The sequence below is a fragment of the Piliocolobus tephrosceles genome, chromosome 7, assembly GCF_002776525.5.
Source record: "Piliocolobus tephrosceles isolate RC106 chromosome 7, ASM277652v3, whole genome shotgun sequence".
In the NCBI taxonomy this organism is placed as follows: Eukaryota; Metazoa; Chordata; class Mammalia; order Primates; family Cercopithecidae; genus Piliocolobus; species Piliocolobus tephrosceles.
Genome location: NC_045440.1, coordinates 82,876,192 through 82,888,761, shown reverse-complemented (window position 1 = coordinate 82,888,761; position 12,570 = coordinate 82,876,192).

The window sequence follows — 12,570 nt, the reverse complement described above, 5'->3', positions numbered from 1 at the left end:
ATACATATATATATACACACATACATATATATATGTATATACATATATATATATTTGTTATCAAAAACCTCTGAATCCTGGGTTAGTTAGCTATATAACATTATTAAATCAATAACTTCTTAGGAAGTGTGAAGAAAGTAGACTTTACAGTCAGGGATGTCTAGATTTGAATAGTCACACTGCAGGTAGCTATGTAATTGTGGGCAAGCTTCTCAACCTACCAGAGTCTCTGCTTCCTCATTTGTAAATGAGGAACTGTAAAATATCAAATTGTACAGTAATGCCAATCTCTATAGTACTGCTGTAAAAATTAAAGAGCACAATGTGTATAAAACAAATAGGCCTGAGACATTAGTTCATAAAAGTTGCTGTCATCATCATCATCATTATAATCTTTATCGTAAAGACCTTCTTTCTATATCCAGTCCTCAATGAGGAAATGGTAGCTCCTATCACAAAATAGTTTGTGTACAAATCTATAATAGTGTCTCATCCAGAGTAGACCCAGTAATTTCTTTCCTAATCACATGTTCCCTATGGACCCATTAAGACATGGGATTCATAATTTTTGTTTCAGTAGCATCCTATGCTAAACAACCAAGATGATCAAAAATACGGTCCTATGTTTTAAAAAAAAAAAAGTGATACATTTGAACCCACTCTTTTAGTCTACCCCAGACTGAGGCCAAAATCAAATCATTTCAATAATAAAAGTTTATAATTCTCTGATTCTCAAATCCATCTAATATTATGGACTCTATAGTATGCATGGTATGCACACACATGTGCACGCACACACACACACACACAAACACATACCCAAAGTACTGCTCTGAGTCCCCAGTGGGAATTTCATAGCGAACTAGGGATCTACTCTTAGTCTGTCCTGGTTGCTACAACAGAATGCCATAAACTTGGTGACTTAAACAGCAAATATTTATTTCCCACAATTCTGAAGGCTGGAAATCCGAGATCAGGGTGCCAGCAAGGTCACCTTCTTGGTGAAGGCCCTCTTAGTGGTTTATAGATGGCTGTCTTCTCCGTTTGTTCTCTCATGGAAGAGAAAGACCATCTCTCTTATGTATCTTCTTATAGGGGCACTAATCCCATTCATGAAGGCTCCGCCTTAATACCATGACCTAATTACCTCCCAAACACTCCGCCTCCTAATATCATATTAAGAGTTAGGATTTTAGTATATTAATTTTGGGGAGACACAAACATGCAGTCACTAACACTCTTCTTGTAACTAGGCACCACTGTCTTTCCTAAGCCTTGCTATCACTTCCACTGGGTACTGCCATACTATAATTCCCAGGTACCCCACACTTAACCATCCTGGCTTTTCGTGCATCACAGCCTTTTCTGGTGCTGCTAATATACTGAATACCAAGGTATTCAAATCTACTCAGTGTTCTATACCAATGTGGGGAGAGATGAATCCCTTCTTTCATCTGTAACAATTTCCAGGATTTAACCAATGCAATAATCTCTTTTGTCCTGATGTAGTATAGAAATTTTAATGGAAGCAATTATTTCACTTTGTACTCAGCTTCTCTCTCGTAATATTCTAAACTGAGTCTATCATGGAAACAAGTAGGAAGAGAAGGAGCTGGGCCTTGGACAAATCTGAGAGATGGTCACCACACTGTGGCCAAAATTAGCCCTCTGATTTGACAACTAAAGCTGCTGCAGTATTAGACCAAGCTTGTTTTCTTTGCCTTTCCCTTAAAATGAATTTATTTTTTGTGTGGCCCTTCAATCTCTCTTTTGTAAATTATCTTTAAGCACACCTATTCTCGCCAATGCACAAGACACACTCACACAAGTTCAGGCTTATGATGATAATGCCCTGATCCCCCTGCTATAAAGAGAGAGTCATTAACAAAAGGGAATAAATAACAAAAATGTGAGTTTGGATAAATTATCCATACTCAGATTCTCAGCATTATTTTATTTTTTTAACCACAAGGCTATCTAATAAGTAACTAAATTTAATATGTCAAAAATTGAACTCTTAACTCTCAGCCCACTCTCCAGACCTGTGGTTCTACAGTATTTTCTCTTTAGTAAAAAGCAACTCCATCCTACTACTTGCTCAAGCCAAGAACCTCGAAGTCACCTTTGACTCTTCTGATTCTCACATTTCACAACCAAGCCACCAGCAAATGCTTTTGGCTCTACTTCAAAACATATTAAAAGTCCAACTATTTCTCACCTCTCCAGCCAATGCTATACTGATCTAAGCCCTCTTTGTCTCTCACTTGGACAGTTTTAAAAGCCTCTTATATGTTCTCTCTGCATCCACACTTCACTCTAGTCTATTCTCAGTACAGATGCCTGACTGATCCTTTAAAAATATGTCAGAAAAATTTTCTGCTCTGCCCTTAGCCTGTAACTGCTTCCTATCTCACTCACAGTAAGAGTTAAAGTTCCTACAATACCGTCTAAGACCCTACACAGCTGAAGCCCTGGTGCCGCTCTTGCTTGTCTGTCTCGTTGCTATATCTGCACTATCTCAAGGTCTCATCTGAGGGCCCTTGTTCTAGCCGATCCCTGGAACATTTTTCTTATAAATATCTTGGCTACTCCCTCACTTCCTACAAATATTTGCTCAGATCTCACTTTTGTAGAGGTCTGCCTTAATGCTACACCCCTCTCCTCCTCTCCTTCCCCTTCCTGATCTAGTTCCGCATTTTTCAGAGAATTTGTCAGCAACTATCATGGCAAATAATGTATTCATTTATTGTTTTTATTGTTCTTTGCCTCTCTCTCTCTTCTTTCCCTATTTTCATTAGAATATAAGTTCCATGAGGGAAAGGGACTTTATCTGCTTTGTTCATTTAAAAAGCACTAGGTATACTAATGAACACATATTGAAAGGATAAACAAAATTATTTCGTAAAGTAATTAACTTTATTTATATTAAACAGGGCTTTCCACATTATTCGAGCTTTGCACAGGGCCAAGGCACTTGTAGTTTAGGCACTTGTAGTTTGTTCAAATCTTACAAACTGTGTTTTATTCTTCAAGTCTAGAGTTATTTTTTAAAATATTCTGAATACACATAATCCTTTGACACTCACACACAATGTAATTATGTTATCAATTTCAAATGTCTTACAGATACAAACGTTCTATTTGGTGATGCCCAGCATTGTCTATTGATATGTAAATGGTTTATTCTAAATGGTTACAACATTATATAATTTTTAGTAACAGAAAAATTCAAAGACAACTAATATGAAAATGACACAGATGACAGATGCTATGCAGAGAAAGTGGAAGACACTTTTGTACAAGTGAAATGAATGCTATAGATCAGCTTCATAAACATGTTTTATTTGCATCTTCTCTAAAACAGCACATACTTCATCAGGTTCACACAAACATCTCAAACATAAAACAACATGTGAAAAGGAAAAAGCTTCTCTTCCCATTCCCTAAACTTTCTTCTCCCTTAAGAACAAAAATGGCACTGACATCTATCCAGTTAATCCCTCATTTTCCATATCCAGTTAATACTAGTAGCCAAGTTCTGCCAATTCTATTCTGTAAATGTCTCTCAAAACAACACCTTTTTCCCCATGGGGTCGTTCTTTGCTGCTGTCATTACAGTTGGCCACGACTTTTTTGACCTGGAGGAACAAAATCCTAAGTGGACATCACCTTCAAGTCTTGCCTTTCTCAAATTCGTCCTCCACAAAGCACATCTGATCTAACCATTCCATCGCTAAACTTCTCAATGATTTCCCCTTGCCTTTAGAGTTAAGTTAAAAACAAAATCTTAACATGGCTTACCAAAATATCTTTGATAGTTTCATATCGCCTGTCTCTTAAAATTCAAGGAATGATTTTATGGTTGTGTGCAAAGTATACAGCAGGGTATTTTAAAAGGGGTGATTAAGGTTAGGTTTCCCCAGAAGCAAACCATGAGACTAAGATCTGAGTGCAAGTAGATGATATGGGAGGTGACTCAGGTAATACCAGAAACAGGAAGCCCTTAGCTGGGAACTGCAGGTGCTTGCCATGGGACAGGAGTTGTGAGTGGGAACTACAAGGGCCTAAGGCAGATGGTGGGGCACCAACAGCCTCTGGTGCAAGGGCTGTAAATAAAATGAGTCTTTCTCAAGGGAAAATAATCAGAGCACTGAAGGATCTTGAAACTACATAGCATGAATAATGGTTGAAGAAATAAAGAATGTTCTGCCTAGAAAAAAAGCAATATGTCATCAGAAATTTCACTCTCCACTTAAGGACACAGTTAACCTTTATTGAAGAAAAATTGAAAAGCAAATCACTTGGACATAAAAATTCTTCTGTTTAGTCAATTTTGATATTGTAATGATTTTCCCTTTTTCTGATAAAAGGAAATCTGAGATCCAGAATATTTATGACCTAGGGAGCTACCCAAAAAAAGCTACACATATTTGCTAACTAATCAGGTTAAATTAAAGTCTAAAATAAAATTAAATTTGGATATAAACTGTTCTCTGTATTAAATGACAAATTTCTCTGCTGTATTTTTCTGCCATTCAGTGTAAAATACAATACTGCCTTGTGATGAAGATAGATGGATGAAGAATACATAGATAGAGAGATAGAGAGAGAGATAGATAGATCGATCCGATGTGTTCTATGGAAGATGAATTTGAGAAAGGCCATCTAACCAAATTATATATATATATGATGTGAACTTATTTTTTTTGGAATTGTGGAGCATACTCTAATTAATTATGAAATAAAGCATTACTAGATTACTAGTAAAAAGATAAATATTTCAAATTATAATTTTTGAATCCCTTCGGATGTGTATAAGTTCATAATGCATGTTTTGGAAGTTCCTGGTCTTAAAGTTCTCTCTTTTCCTCCCTTACACACAATCCACAATCCACAAAAAAAATAAAAAAAAAAAATTAAACATCTAGGACAGCTTTGATTTCAGACATGGCTGCCAAAATGCACTATCTTCTTTCTACAAAAGTTTGCAACCAGCATGATTAAAATTAACAGTACTTCTAAGAGTTTCTAAAGCCTCCCCCAGGGGAGAGCATTTATACTTTGACACAGAATAACTGCCTACAAATCTTGAAATCCTGACCTATGGAAGAGGGATTTGATTTCTGTATGGCCCCAAGATATAGACTTAAGATAAAAGCAGAGAGGATTTTAGCTCAAAGAAGATACAGGAGGAGGAAGAGGAGAAATAAGTAGAAGAAAAAATACTTTAAAATATGTTTTGTTTTGCTTTGTTTTGTTTTGTTTTGTTGAGATGTTATCTTGCTCTGTCGCCCAGGCTGGAGTACAGTGGCACGATCTCGGCTCGCTGCAACATCCGCCTCCAGGGGCCAAGGAATTCTTCTGCCTCAGCCTCCTGAGTAGCTGGGACTACAGGTGCCCGCCACCATGCCCAGCTAATTTTCCTGTAGTTTTAGTAGAGATGGGGTTTCACCATGTTGGCCAGGCTGGTCTTGAACTCCTGATCTCAGGTGATCCTCTTCAGCCTCCCGAAGTGCTGAGATTACAGACATGAGCCACCATCCCTGGCCTAAATTACATTATTTTTAAAGATTAAGGCTAGCAATACAGTTCTTTATAGATTTGGCTTGGGATATAGAAAGATTAAAGAGTGTCCAATTATCTAAACCAGGTCACTTTAAGTTCTGTTTGTAATGTCGAGATCTATGATTCCATGATTCTAAGTTTCTAGGGTTTATCTGACAACAGTGATGAAGATTAATTAGAGAAGGGTGTGTAGATAGAGAAACCAGCTAAGAAGTTTCCCAATAGTACAGGTAAGAGGTAAAGTCTAATTAAATAATAATTCTACAGAAGGAGAAGAGCAAATAAATATTAAAGTGTTGAGGAAATATTTATTTGGATGAAGAGAACATGAGAGAGGAAGGACTCAAAGATGACATGAATGTTTGGAGTCTCTGTGTAGGGAGGTTAGTAACCCCTAACAGAAATCGAAACCAGAAAAAGAAGAGCAGGTCTAGGAGGAAATAATACAAGAACTTTGAGTTTAAGTTAGTACTCAATATAGTTAGATACAACCAAGTAATTGCAAATATAGTACTGGGACTTGGAAGAGAGATCAGGACTGGGCATATAGAAGTGGAAACTGTCTGCACATCAATGACTGTCAAAGTCGTGACTATATATATATGTATATATGTGTGTATATGTGTGTATATGTGTGTGTGTGTGTATTCTTTTTTGAGAGAGTCTCACTCTGTCGTCCAGGCAGAAGTGCAATAGTGCAATCTTGGCTCACTGCGGCCTCCACCTCCCAGGTCCCAGTGATCCTCCTGCCTCAGCTTCCCTAGTAACTGAGATTATAGGCACACACTACCATGCCCAGCTAATTTTTGTATTTTGGTAGAGACAGAGTTTCACCATGTTGACAAGGCTGGTCTCGAACCCCTGAACTCCACCTCCCGAAATGCTGGGATTACAGGTGTGAGCCACTGCACCTGGCTCAAAGTCATGACTTTATATGAAACAGTCTACCAAGAGAGTAGCTCTGGAGAGAAAATAAAATGGACAATAAAAGATCTTTCTGTGATGTAAGTTTAAGAAACACAGGAGCATGGGCAAGGAGACAGAGAGAGGGAGAAGGAGGAGGAAGAGGAGATGGAGGGAGGGGGGGGGAAGGGAAGAAAGGAAGGAAAAGAGGGAGGGAGGGAGGGAGAGAAGAAGGATGAGGGAGAGAAGAAGGCAAGAAGGCAAGCAGGCAGTTTTTGTCAGCACAATCTTCAGATGATGAGTTAGTAAGTAGTATGTTTTGTATGAAAGGGTAATATAATACTCCATGTGTAACTAATAAATGCATAATTTTGAAAATTGTATTCATGTAATAACTGAATATCTAATCGGAAAAATTCTTACTGCAGAATTTTTTTTCTATTATCCATATTAATGCTTGTAGTAACCTCTTAGTTGCATAAGGAAACAATAGGCCTAAAAATAATGATATATCTCTTATTAATGAAGAAGTGTCTATTGCTCATTTCAAGTTAAAACTAGATGATAGAAATACTGTTGTTGCTATTCTTGTTTATTTGATTAATTCTTGGGATTCATAATTGTTCCACTGCTCTGTTTCATCTAATAATATTAAATTACAATTATACAGTTTTATGATTTGAAAAGCATTTTCACATGCTTCATGTCTTTCAGCTCTCATGAATAGCCTGAGAACTAGACAAGTAAAGTCTAATTACTGAGAGTTTAAGTAACTTGTCCCAATGAGTAGATGACAAAGCCATTCTTCTGCTCCTTTACTCTACACCCGGACTTTCTGCCTCAGTAGGAAACTGTGGGAACTTATTTGTAAATTAAATGATTGTGCAGCTGTCAGACTCCTTTCTGAACATTTATACTCATAGAAACATGGAATGTTACATACAGCAAGCTACCTTATACCAACTGATTTGTCTCTTCACTAGTAGAGGAGAAAATAAGATAAAGAGATTCAGGGGCTTGTCCCAGGCACAATCTATTAATTCATTATGACAGCATTAAGTAGGCTATAAATTAACTGTTTTCTCTCTGTCTGTAAAAGAGAGATCGAGATGAGGCTCATTTTTAATAAGATAACTTCAGTTTTTATTTCTTTTTTACATATAAATGAAAACACCTAGTGGGAAAGGTGAATAAAATTGATGAGTTTTCAGAATCTTTATACTTACAAATTTTTATAAGTAACAGATATAATGAGATTAAGTCTTCTGCTTCCTCTTTATACACTCTCATTCTTTTCACTCTCCCTTTCTCTATCTTACAAATAACCTTGGGATAAATAGCTGAAATGATTGGCATTCTAATGTATGTTCCAAATCTTTTATTATTTCTGTTAATTCTCTTACCTGCTGTCTTTAAACTATGGAAGCTCACTCCCCGCCTTTAGTTATTCCTCAATAAATCTACATCTCAAAATTTTTGCTGTTTCCTCTTCAACCAGAGGCACTTGGCATATTATTTTTTATGGAAAAGTGCACCAGCAAGGATCTGAAGAAATGCTCAAATCAAGCACTTCTCAACCATTGTTTCTTTCAATACATCTGTGAATCACCAATGGTTAGTTGTGTAATATGTCATAAGTAATTTTAATAATAATACACAAAAATTTACTTATCCTCCTAAAAATAAATTGCATTACATTCAAGATTATTTCTAGAACATCACAATGGTACTTTTCTTGCATTCTGATATGCTTTCTTAAATGGGAGATAAAAGGATGGTAGACAAAGGTAGAAATTGCAGAAATTATATTTACACCTTACAAGGGAGTTTCTGTAACTGTTATCTGAGCCATAAACCATGGTGGCAAGAAAAGTTGATAAGCGCTGTAATCTATGCAGCAAATCAGCTCCCATGAAATCCAAGAGGTTTTTTGTTTGTCGGGATGGAAGGGGACAATAATTGACAACAAATATTGACCATTTACTATACGTCCAAAGCTGGACTGCAGCCTTGCAAACTCGGTCATATGGAACCCAATTTATAATTAAGAAAACTGAGGTTCAGTGAAGTTCAGTGATTTACACAATCTCACACAACTAATAAGCTGTATAACCGGGAATCAGCTAGGACTATCTCACTCTAAAACTTATGCTCACTTCACAAGAATAATGATGTCTTGGCATCAAGACGTCTTTCATATATCCATGGAAATACTCATAACTATTCTCAGCTCTCAAGCTGTGCAAAGACTAACTCAGAGTCAGGTCAGCTAAGCCAAGAATTGAAATCGAAATGTTGAGATGTTGACAGAAAGTAAGAAGGAAGGAAAAGAAGGAAGGAAGGAGAAAAGGAGGAAGAGCAGAAAGGAAACAGAGAAAGGGAGGGAATGAAGGGGATCCAGAAAACCATCAATTTCTCCCCATCTCACTTCTCCCCCTCTGTCCGGGGTGCATTTTGAGTTCAAAATAACTCATGGTGGCAGCGATTAAATTCTAGCAAATGAAGCACGTGTATTCATTTCTGGTAAGTGCATAGGTGGGAGCCAATCTAATGCTTCAATTTCTGTCTTCCACTTTATTGAATGTAATATGCTGTGCACATCACAGTTCTTTACGACAAATGCATTTCAAAAGTAAAATTAGCCTTGAACATTGAAACTTGCAACTGCGTATATTTTACCAAATGTCAATTGCCATTTGCTGGGTAATTTGAGTTAGTCTGATTCGTTATGTAATTCTAAGCCCAAGAAAGTTATTTCAAATAGAGAAAAAAAAAAAAGATTTGTCCCAAATTTTGGACTACATGCAGTTTCCAAAAGTGCAATTTAAGCCATTATCTATAATTCAGTTAAAATTTTGCTTTCTACTCCCCCGCTTCCAGCTAGGTTGCAACCTCCTGACCATAAGAAAAATTGCCTCAAGTCTTCTTACCTTAATTTTGCCATTTGAAGATAATTTCAGATAACAGCACGTATTTGTCCAAGTGTCTATTGTACCATTCTCCTTTCTCTGCTTAAGTACTATACTGGATTTCTTATTATTTCAAGTTTCTCTTTAACTTTTATCACTCTCGTTAATGATCAAGTACAACATTATTTACATTATAGAAGAATTCTTCTAGACACAAAATGCCTCAAGATGTGGGTTTTTATGTCATGATTGTCAAATTATTTTCTGAGAGAAGTTTTAAAATAACAGCAAACCAAATTAAACTTATTATTCTCTGTAACACAATAATTTACAGGATCACTACTAGCATGAATTCTGAATATGTTTTATGGCTCAGATTTGTTTCATAATAATAACATTCATTTTGTCTTTATATGTACCAGGAAATATAGTACATATATAGTACATATGGTAAATATTGAATGAATTATCTCATTTAAATACCAAAATAACCCAAGGAGGAGTATCTTATTATATGCTTCAGATTATTTCCTTAGCTAAAACTTCAAGATGAGAGGTTTCTAGGTCACAGAATATGGGGAATTTGCAAACTCAATACATAGTTGTATCCGCAAAGATTTTATGTTCCCATCAGCAATGCATGTGAATCTTCTTTTATTCTATACTTTTGTCACCATCAGGTCTGACTGTAATTCTTGTTCAAAAATCTCCTAATCTGACAAGCAAAAAATGAGACCTCCCCATTATTTAAATGTACATGTTGATAAGTTTCTTAACCTAATTTATTTCCTAATTATCTATTAGTATCTTACTCTGTTATCTATGAGGATCTCCTTAATGCTGTTGTTCTCAATTTGAATTGAATTCAATCTTTGAATACTAAAACTGTTAACCTTTGTCACATTTATTATAAATAGTTGACCCAGTTTAGATTGCTTCTTAATTTTAGTCTTTTTTATTTTGGACCTGAAGCCTTTTAATGTTCAAATAATTAAATCTATTTGTCTCAGTCTCTATAAATTCTTCCATTATAAAGCTATCTTAAGAAAACATAAATTGTTCACGTCACTCCCCTATTTCTTTGACCTTAAGTGCCATACTCCTCAGCATAATAATCAAGACCTTTCATGATTTAGGTCTCCTTCTGTCTTATGAATCATCTTTCCTCACTTTCCCCCTCAACCCTATGCTCTTACCTTGCCAAGTTCTTTTCGGAAAAGCAATCTGATTTTTCTTCCACCTCTGGAGCTTAGCTCTACACTCTTCTTTTGCTACCGACGCTCACTATCCCCAGATCCATCCCATTTACCTGATTACCTGATTAACTCCTCCCTGTAATGACAAGATTCAAATCATATGGTCTCTTTCAGGATTTCCTTCCTAAGCCACTCACCCTAATAGAGATTGGATGATTTTCCCAGGTACTCTCATAGCATTCCAGGCTTACCTCCCTCAGAATACCTATCACACTATGTCGTACTGTCCCCTTCCCAACCAGATGCTGGACACTCTATGCAGGTGTCTACCTATTTGCATATGTACATTATTTGTCACACAATATATGCCAAAATGTGTTTGATAAATGAATGAATGAATGACAAAAGTTTATGGTAAAGGGTACTGGCACATATTTAGAAGCACTTTATTTGTAAGTGTTTAAGATTTTTATTCCTAATCCATAATGTGAAGAGAAATAATTTGGGAGAAACTAAACAGCTTCAAATTATTCTGTTACTTAAAAACATTTCCTGGGAAGTAAGTACAAAAGGAAAAGAGAATGCTACATGAAGAAGTATAAACATGTTTCAAAAACAATGGAACATATAATTTATACTATAGCATCTAGTTAATGTATCAGTAAAGAATAACTTATTATAGCTTTTTAGAACTTTTTTCTATTTTTCATACTATATCTATTTTATTTAACATCAAAACAGCATATTAAGTGGACTCAAATGCTATATCAAAGCAGAACCAAAAGTTAATACTACAACAAAGACTTTTAAGAAAATAAAAAAAGAAAAACTACCAAGAGAAATCTTAGGGTGTTGCAAAGAAATATCAGGTATAAAGTAATTTTAAAGGGAATTCAAATGGGTAGAAAACAAGGTTCCATTTCATTAGATACATAAACCATTTCAGAGTGAAGACCACAGATCAGAATTATGAACCTTCCCTCTGGCTGCCAGGTAAAGTAGTCACCAATATTTATTTTTTCGGTCTGCTTCATGGATTCCAGCCTGATGAAAACTTTAATTGACTCTCTGAGTCTATTCACAAATCACTAAACTGAAAAATACAGTGGGTGGCTTTGCAGGGGATGCAGGAACCTGGGTTCTTAACCAAGTTTCAAGTTTCAATAAAGGGCTGTGTCAAAAATGAATACTTTGCCCTAAACAATAAAAGTGTCCTCAATAAAACAAAATATTGATACCACCTCAGTGGGAAAAGCTATAAAATCAAATAAGCATTTCATATTGTAACTGTAAAGACAAAAGTCTGGATTCCTTTAGTGTTTCTGTGAGACACATTTCTGAAAAATAGTAAAGCAAATATGAAAGCCATAAACCTTTCCAGGGAATCCAGTTTAAAAGAGCACAATATCCAACATAATTCACTAAATGTTTGTTTATCTCCAATGACTTTTATACTGGTTTAACCTCAGATCTTTGCTTATTTTTTAAATTTAACATAAATGTTGAGTCTTTGAACTGATTAACACACTATTAAGGACTTCACTAAAGCAATTGTATATTATTATTATATAAAGCTATTACATATTATTATATAAGGTTATATAACTTAAGAAGATATATAACCTTTCTAAGGAGTTAATAATTTAATAAAAATATAATAAAGCAACAGATAACTTTAAAATCAACAATTAGAAAGGATGGTGAACAAACTCAGTAATTTTACTTCGTTTAAATTAGAATTACAAAAATAAGTATTTGACCCACATATTAAAAATTTAAAATATCTATAGCCATTTAAGAGGGCATGGAATCTCACTAACCAAATTAATGAAATTTAGAACATCAGGTCAGTATGTTTCATCTACCATATTGCAAAATAACAAATAAGATTTAAAATGCCCATAGTGAATGAGAATGTGGGGAAATAGACACTCTACTTTTCTGATGAGCAAAGAAATTAGTATAATTTTTATCAAAGACCATCTGACCATACTAAC